Raw genomic sequence first — 8,981 nt, 5'->3', positions numbered from 1 at the left:
CAGTGGTCTTATACTTAAGTAAAAATACTTTAAAGTACTACTTACGAAGTTTTCGGAGTATCCTTACGTTACCATTTATATTTTTTGCCAACGTTTACATTTACTTCACGACATTACTAAAAATAAAGTTTTACACCATACATTTTCCTGACACCCAAAAGTACAGGATAATGGTCCAATTCACGCACTTATCAAAAGAACATCCCTGGTCATCCCTATTGCTCCTGATCTGGCAGACTCACTAAACACAAATGTAAATTATGTATTTGATTTGGAGTGTGTCCCTGGCTTCAATAAATAAATAAAAACAAGAACATTGTGTCATCTGTTTTTGAAATGATTTATACTTTTACTCAAGTAGTATTTTACTGGGTGACTTTCACCCAATTTCTATAAAGGTATCTTTACTTTGACAATGGAGTATTTTTTCTACCACCGACCATATTCCTCCCCTGTCCAGTTTCCTGTGCAGTGTCCCACTGCAACCTGACAGTTTCGGGATAAGTGTGATGACCATCGTCTTTAACCCCTGCCTAGACTATAGATCTCTTAGACATCTCTTTTCACCATGCATGAGGTACTTTATTTCTGTCCTGCTAAATGGTGAATTATAGTAAGAATCGGTCAAATAAACCTTGATCATCACATCTGCTGGTAATACCATTTTTTATTATGCATAAGATACCATTACACCTTGACACATCAACACCTTTGAGATTTCATAAAAACAGATGACAAATCTTGAACAATTCTGGGCCTGTTAGTTGCTGACAACATCCGGGGAAAAATACAATTCAATAAAAAAAGGATTAGTACAATGAAGTAGAAGTAGAAGCGCAGATAAGATGTGATATCCACATGAAAAGTGCATTGTCGCCACCTGGGCAGTCAGTCTGAACTGTATGCTGTCAATGTGCACAACTGATGTTCTGACATTCAAATAAAATGTTATTGTTCACATACACATGCTTAGCAGATGTTAATGCGAGTGTAGCGAAATGCTTGTGCTTCTTGTTCCGACAGTGCAGTAATATCTTACAAATCCACAATAACTACCTAATACACACAAATCTAAAGGGATGGAATAAGATTATGTACGTATAAATATATGGATGAGCAATGACCACGCGGCATAGGCAAGATGCAATACATTGTATAAAATACAGCATATACATATGAGATGAGCATGTAAGATTTCGAGTCGGTATGTAGGTAGCAGCCTCTCTGTGTTGGCTGTTCAACAGTCTGTGATGGCCTTGAGATAGACGTTTTTCAGTCAGTCCCAGCTTTGATGCACCTGTACTGACCTTGCCTTCTGGATGGTAGTGGGGTGAACAGGCAGTGGCTCGGGTGGTTGTTGACCTTGATTATCTTTTTGGCCTTCCTGTGACATTGGGTGCTGTAGGTGTCCTGGAGAACAGGTAGTTTGCCCCCAAGTGATGCGTTGCACAAACCTCACCACCCTCTGGAGAGCTTTGCGGTTGTGTTGGAGTGTTAGAAACAATGTAAGTTTCCAGAATCTAGAACAGGGACACGACACACAAAAACAAACGGCTTCTATGGTACAATAACCAATGAACTAACAGAAATTAAAATAAACTGAACATTTTGCCACTAGTCAGTAGTACAAATAGATATTTTGTTGTTGCTTGAATTCTTGCATTCCAAAGCATGGGATTTTAGAAAGTTTGATAGAACCCTGGCTTGGGATGATAATTGACATATGATGAACAATGTTGTGATTTTTATGACTGTCTACTATTCATATAGAACACAGGTGTCAAACTCATTCCACGGGGGCCGAGTGTCTGCGGGTTTTCGCTCCTCCCTTATACTTGATTGATGAATTAACATCACTAATTAGTTAGGAACTCCCCACACCTGGTTGTCTAGGGCTTTATTGAAAGGAAAAACCAAAAACCTGCAGACACTAGGCCCTCCGTGGAATGAGTTTGACACCCCTGATATAGAATCTAGGATGTGATGGGCAATTCAGATACAACTCAATTCTGAGGATATCAATTTAGGAACGCTTGCTTTCTACATCCACTGGATCAAAGGAAATAGTTGGACCACATGGTTATCATTTACATTAAATACATCGACAATGTATTTGTAACAAGGCAAAAACGTTGTGCTTTTCTCACCTCTCCTCATTCAATATACAGTGGAACAAAAAAGTATTTAGTCAGCCACCAATTGTGCAAGTTCTCCCACTTAAAAAGATGAGAGAGGCCTGTAATTTTCATCATAGGTACACTTCAACTATGACAGACAAAATGAGAAAAGAAAATCCAGAAAATCACATTGTAGGATTTTTTATGAATTTATTTGCAAATTATGGTGGAAAATAAGTATTTGGTCAATAACAAAAGTTTCTCAATACTTTGTTATATACCCTTTGTTGGCAATGACAGAGGTCAAACGTTTTCTGTAAGTCTTCACAAGGTTTTCACACACTGTTGCTGGTATTTTGGCCCATTCCTCCATGCAGATTATTTATTAATCACATTAGTGATTATTAGTCATCAATCATGACACTGTCCCTCACCCCGGGTTTGTAATCAGACTTGGAGGTCAATGTTGAACCCAACTGCCCACGCCCTTTGACAGGGTGACAGCATCACAGTACTACATCTCGTCCAGACGAAAGTCTTCCTCTGGGAAGTTCCACACGGTCTTTGTGAGGGGCCTGACAAACGCACCGTACTTGTTCTCACATTCAAAGTATCACTTCTCCTTCACACTGTAAGGAAAGAGAGAGTGGAGACATCAAGTACATTTATGACAGAGAAACTCATCAGGTCTGCACCTCTCCACAGGTTAATTACCAGAAAGACAAGTCAAGATGTAAGGTACCTCTAAACAGTGAACATTTCAGACACCATGCGATGACGTCACAAAATTATGTCCGTTGCCATCACCTGCCCGTCATGTTTCCCAAGAGGCTCGTTATACTTCACTCCCACCCAATGACCTGGCTTGAAATCTACAATACCTGGAAGACAGAAAATAAGTTGTGTTAGAAGGAGTGCCTTAAGTATTCATACCCCTTGACTTATTCCACATGTTGTTGTGTTACAGCCCAAAAACAACATTGATTAAAAAAATTCAACCATATACCCCATAATGGAAAAAGTAAAAACCTGTTTAGACATTTTTTAAAATGTTTTCAAAATGAAATACAGAAATCTCTCAAGAATATACACTACCGTTCAAAAGTTTGGGGTCACTCAGAAATTCTTGTTTTTGAAAGAAGTGTACATTTTTTTGTACATTAAAATAAAAAAAATGTTCAGAAATACAGTGTAGACATTGTTAATGTTGTAAACGGCAGATTATTTATGGAATACCTACAAAGGCGTACAGAGGCCCGTTATCAGCAACCATCACTCCTGTGTTCCAATGGGACGTTGTGTTAGCTAATCCAAGTTGATCATTTTAAAAGGCTAATTGATCATTAGAAAACCCTTTTGCAATTATGTTAGCACAGCTGAAAACTGTTGTACTGATGAAAGAAGCAATAAAACTGGCATTCTTTAGACTAGTTGAGTATCTGGAGCATCAGCATTTGTGGGTTTGAGTACAGGCTCAAAATGGCCAGAAACAAAGACCTTTTTTCTGAAACTTGTCAGCCTGTTCTTGTTCTGAGAAATGAAGGCCATTCCATGTGATAAATTGCCAAGAAACTGAAGATCTCATAAAACGCTGTGTACTACTCCCTTCACAAAACAGCGCAAACTGGCTCTTGCTGGTAATGGGCCTATGTAGATATTCCATAAATTATTATTTGAATCAGCTGTTTCAAGCTACAATAGTCATTTACAACATTAACAATGTCTACACTGTATTTCTGATCAATTTGATGTTATTTTAAATTGATATTTTTTTTGTGCTTTTGTTTAAAAAACAAGGACATTTCTTAGTGACCCCAAACTTTTGAACGGTAGTGTACGTGGTGAGCTGATGCATATTTCGGTTACTTTGTATGCATTGTTTGTTGGCAACCTTGTACTCTACAAGGTTTATGGAACAGATTCTGGAACGTTCCACAAATTATACCCAACCATGCTGTGGTCAGCAATCATGTGAGTGTTGAAATCGCTTGTGGGGGGCGTAAGGGATCAGCAGGGGGAGGCACAGGGGTCTCAGTCTGGCTTTAAACATACCCTTGAAAGTTGTAATAGTAGAATGCACAAGGTTCAATTTCGAAATTGGGTAGTGCATCATCAGTTCTTGTCATGTTACATTAGAGAGCTATTTATAACTTGCCAGAAATGTCCAGATCAACTAGCCCATGTCAGCTAATGTTTTTTATTCTATTTTGTTTTTTTTGCCCATATATATGATTAATTTTTTTGTCACTCAAATACAGACGTGGCAATTTATAGAATTGCCAAAAAAACTGCAAATTCTTATTTGCATCCTATGAAAAAATTTGTAAAATAGCAGGAAATAAGCTTTAAACCTGCAAAATTCTCTCCACTAATAAGAGGGGTGTGAACAGTGTGCCATCAACCGTGCCCATAGAAATAGACGTGGCGTGCGCGGGATGTTCCCCAATGTTGGAAGGGGAGCCCAGAGTGAAAAAGTTTGGGAACCCCTGGGTTAAGAGACCCTATCAACAGAGCCAACAGTAGGTCCTATCTTACACGTGACATACCCTGCGGGTGTCATGTGAAGTGTCCATTTTCAAGCTTTTGTTTCGCCTGTGTTTAATTTACTCAGGCAACAACGACCACTTCATCAAATACAACAGTTAGCCAGCTAGCTAACATTGGTACCCGGTTAAATAGTACACAACTAGTTAAAGTTTTGAAATAGCAACGTTAGTAGCACGCACTCAGCAAATTATACAAACATAGCTAACGTGAGTCCTTCCAGTTCCAGCTTGGTCCCTCACAAATATTTACATGTTCTTTTGCGCTTTTCTTGACGATCTCTGTAAACAAATTTATACTATCAGTTCACTTGGTGTTTTTAGACTAAATCAATGCAGGTACCATGTGCTGTATAATCTCAGTAAACGGGTGGTTGTTTAGTTTCCCTCAACGACGTCACAGATCCTGCTACGCCCAGTTCTGGAAGTTTATACCCGCCCACAAACACAGTGAACCAGTCATGTCGTTAAAATGTCGGGTGGGTATTTAGGTTGACCAACTGGGTAGCACATTTCTAAGACGTCGTAACAGAAAGAAAGGCTTTGGGATGCCAATCATGTTGACGGAGGGGGACTTCATGATTAGTAACCAATCATCAATGTTGGAATTAAAGCTGGGTTTTGGTGAAAGTGCCACGCCAAAATTATGGAAGTACCAACTGTATCCACGTAGTCGCGCCATAAACCATGGTATAAAGCCCATATTGTTACTTTTGCAACAAAGTCATAACGTTAGCTATGTACAAACAATGTTCAATTGTGATAAGAACATTTTTTTTTTTTATTAGCGCATTGAATGATTTTAAAGTTAACCTGTTGATTAAAAAAAAAAAAAAAACATTTATTTTCATTTTGTCTAGTGTAGAATAAGATAAAATTGTCCTTCCGTGCTAAGGTGCTCACTGCTCTGTGACATATTAATCACAGGGAGAAAGAGACACATGGTTACCTTTGAAAAGTTATTACCAGGCCTTGCCTTTGACATATAATGGTTGTCTGCTCCAATATCTACTCATAGATTTATGAATGGGAAATAAATGAATCAGACAGGAACATAAAATAACATCTGTGCATCAAATTAGAATTTAGGACTGAGAGAAGAAAAGAGAAGATCAAAGAAAGGAGTATCGGGTGCAGCCAGAAGACAGACAGCTTCCCCACTACCTCCATCCCTAGATGAAAAGTTTACATTCCTGTTTCAAGCTGAGATGGGGGTGTTTGGCCTTGCCTCATTACACTCTGTCTGTCTGCACATCCAGGTGTACGTGCTGCTGTTCACAGTAGGTCACAGCTCTCTCTCTCAATCATAAAGTAAAACTCTCTCCGGTCACACACATACCATCTCTCTCTCACCTGGTCACACTCTTCATTCTCCAGGGAACTCGTTCTCCAGGCAAAATAAAGTCACAAATGCGCACATTGTCTGACATTCTTCTATTTAGACAAACCAATCAAACTAGCTCTTGTGCCAACCCCACTGTCAGAAAGATGGGCACTTTTCAATGAACATAACAATTTTGCATATTTTAACTCTAAAACATTCACATCATGGTGTGTATGTGTGTGTGTTGCACTGAGATTATTTGCATAGAGAAACAACACCAGGTGCCCATTCAGATGCCCGCTGAGGAACTTGCTTAAACAAATGTGGTTTCTACTGACAATTGAGATGTACAAACTATGGCATAAGGGGACAACAAGCGGATATGAGGCAATCCGTAATTTCGATTAAGACATTAATTAATGAGCGAGCTAGGACGGACATAGTCAATATAATTATTTTTCACCACTTTTGAAATGTACAGCGACAGAATTCAGAAAATGGGCCATTCTTACAGTGTTCTCCCTGTACACCAAGTTAGAACAGTAGGATAATTAATGGGGCATATAAGCAGACAATGAAAGCTCTTACAATATTCTATGATTACATTTCTCTAAAACATGTTATAGGCTGCATGTGCACCACCAAGTCAGAACAGTAGGTGAAATTCAGAGGTGAAAATAGACCCTGCATTTGGGAGCTGCCTTACTCAAGAAAGCATGTTTGTATGGAGGCTTTATAAACTCAATTATATACAGTTGAAGTCAGAAGTTTACATACACCTTAGCCAAATACATTTAAACTCAGTTTTTCACAATTCCTGACATTTAATCTGAGCAAAAATTCCCTGTTTTAGGTCCGTTAGGATCACCACTTTATTTTAAGAATGTGAAATGTCAGAATAATAGTAGAGAGAATGATTTATTTCAGCTTTTATTTCTTTCATCACATTCCCAGTGGGTCAGAAGTTTACATATACTCAATTAGTATTTGGTACCATTGCCTTTAAATTGTTTAAATTGGGTGAAACTTTTCAGGTAGCCTTCCACAAGCTTCCCACAATAAGTTGGGTGAATTGTGGCCCATTCCTCCTGACAGAGCTGGTGTAACTGAGTCAGGTTTGTAGGCCTCCTTGCTCGCACATGCTTTTTCAGTTCTGCCCATGCATTTTCTATAGAATTGAGGTCAGGGCTTTGTGATGGCCACTCCAATACCTTGACTTTGTTGTCCTTTTGCCACAACTTTGGAAGTATGCTTGGGGTCATTGTCCATTTGGAAGACCCATTGCAACCAAGCTTTAACTTCCTGACTGATGTCTTGAGATGTTGCTTCAATATATCCACATAATTTTCCTTCCTCATCTCGCCATCTATTTTGTGAAGTGCACCAGTCCCTCCTGCAGCAAAGCACCCACACAACATGATGCTGCCACCCCAGAGGTTCATGGTTGGGATGATGTTCTTCGGCTTGCAAGCATCCCCCTTGTTCCTCCAAACATAACGATGGTCATTATGGCCAAACAGTTCTATTTTTGTTTCATCAGACCAGAGGACATTTCTCCAAAAAGTACAATCTTTGTCCCCATGTGCAGTTGCAAACCGTAGTCTGGCTTTTTTATGGTAGTTTTAGAGCCGTGGCTTATTCCTTGCTGAGCGGCCTTTCAGCTTATGTCGGTATGGGACTCTTTTTACTGTGGATATAGATACTTTTGAACCAGTTTCCTCCAGCATCTTCACATGGTCCTTTGCTGCTCTGGGATTGATTTGCACTTTTCGCACCAAAGTATGTTCATCTCTAGGAGACTCCTTCCTGAGCGGTATGACGGCTGCGTGGTCCCATGGTGTTTATACTTGCGTACTATTGTTTGTGTTTGTACAGATGAACGTGGTACCTTCAGACATTTGGAAATTGCTCCCAAGGATGAACCAGACTTGTGGAGGTCTACAATTTTTTTCTGAGGTCTTGGCTGATTTATTTTGATTTTCCCATGATGTCAAGCAAAGAGGTACTGAGTTTGAAGGTAGGCCTTGAAATACATCCACAGGTACACCTCAAATTGACTCGGATTATGTCAATTAGCCTATCAGAAGCCTTTAAAGCCATGACATAATTTTCTGGAATTTTTGTTGTTTAAAGGCACAGTCAATTTAGTGTAGGTAAACTTCTGACCCACTGTAATTGTGATACAGTGAATTATAAGTGAAATAATCTGTCTATAAACAAATGTCGGAAAAATTACTTGTGTCATGCACAAGTAGATGTCCTAACTGACTTGCCAAAACTATAGTTTGTTAACAAGGAATTTGTGGAGTGGTTGAAAAACTAGTTTTAACAACTCCAACATAAGTGTATGTAAACTTCTGACTTCAACTGTATATATTTTTCATTACATTGTTTGCAAACTGATATGTGACACATATTAATGCCAAAATAACATGCAAACAGGCAACCCCCATTTTTTTTTATTACAAGAAGTGATTTCATTTATATCATTTTTTTGTGGTAAAAACAGAGCCCCACCTGCCCTGAATGATGGGTAGCCACTGCACCTGAGCTCAATTTTGAGTCTCATAGCAAAGGGTCTGAAATCTTATGTAAATAAGATATTTCTGTTTGTTTTTTTATATACACATTAGCTAACATTTCAAAAAAATAAATTCATTATGTCATTATTGGGTATTGTGTGTAGATTAATGAGGGAAAAAATGTATTTACATTTTAGATTAAGGCTGTAATGTAACAAAATGTGGGAAAAGTGGAGGGGTCTGAATACTTTCCGAATGCACTGTAGATGTGAAGCAATAAGTCTTGCCTGGACACAGCCCTTAGCAGTGGTATATTTGCCATATACCACACCCCCTTGCATATTTGCTTAAATATACCACGGCTGTCAGCCAAGCAGCTGTCAGCCAAGCAGCTGGGCTGACTGCCAGCCAAGCAGTTGTCAGCCAAGCAGCATTCAGCGCTCGAACCACCCAGTTTATAATGTACATCATCTCA

At 39.0% G+C, this 8,981-nt stretch overlaps 1 long non-coding RNA gene across 3 annotated transcripts; it reads right to left on the bottom strand.

Annotated features, from left to right (window-relative positions):
• Window positions 1-696: 696 nt before the first annotated feature.
• On the bottom strand, window positions 697-8,961 carry LOC129821833 (uncharacterized). Of its 3 annotated transcripts, none has more exons than XR_008754410.1 (3): window positions 3,354-8,961; window positions 2,860-2,998; window positions 697-2,746 (listed from the first exon to the last, which is right to left on the bottom strand). It is a non-coding gene; the product is annotated as an uncharacterized LOC129821833 (long non-coding RNA). The 3 variants fall into 3 exon arrangements; XR_008754408.1 differs by having other exon boundaries at window positions 3,358-8,958; XR_008754409.1 differs by having other exon boundaries at window positions 4,844-8,958.
• Window positions 8,962-8,981: the final 20 nt, after the last annotated feature.

Source organism: Salvelinus fontinalis, chromosome 24 (assembly GCF_029448725.1).
Source record: "Salvelinus fontinalis isolate EN_2023a chromosome 24, ASM2944872v1, whole genome shotgun sequence".
Lineage (NCBI taxonomy): Eukaryota > Metazoa > Chordata > Actinopteri > Salmoniformes > Salmonidae > Salvelinus > Salvelinus fontinalis.
This window is presented reverse-complemented; position numbering and strand designations above follow the sequence as displayed.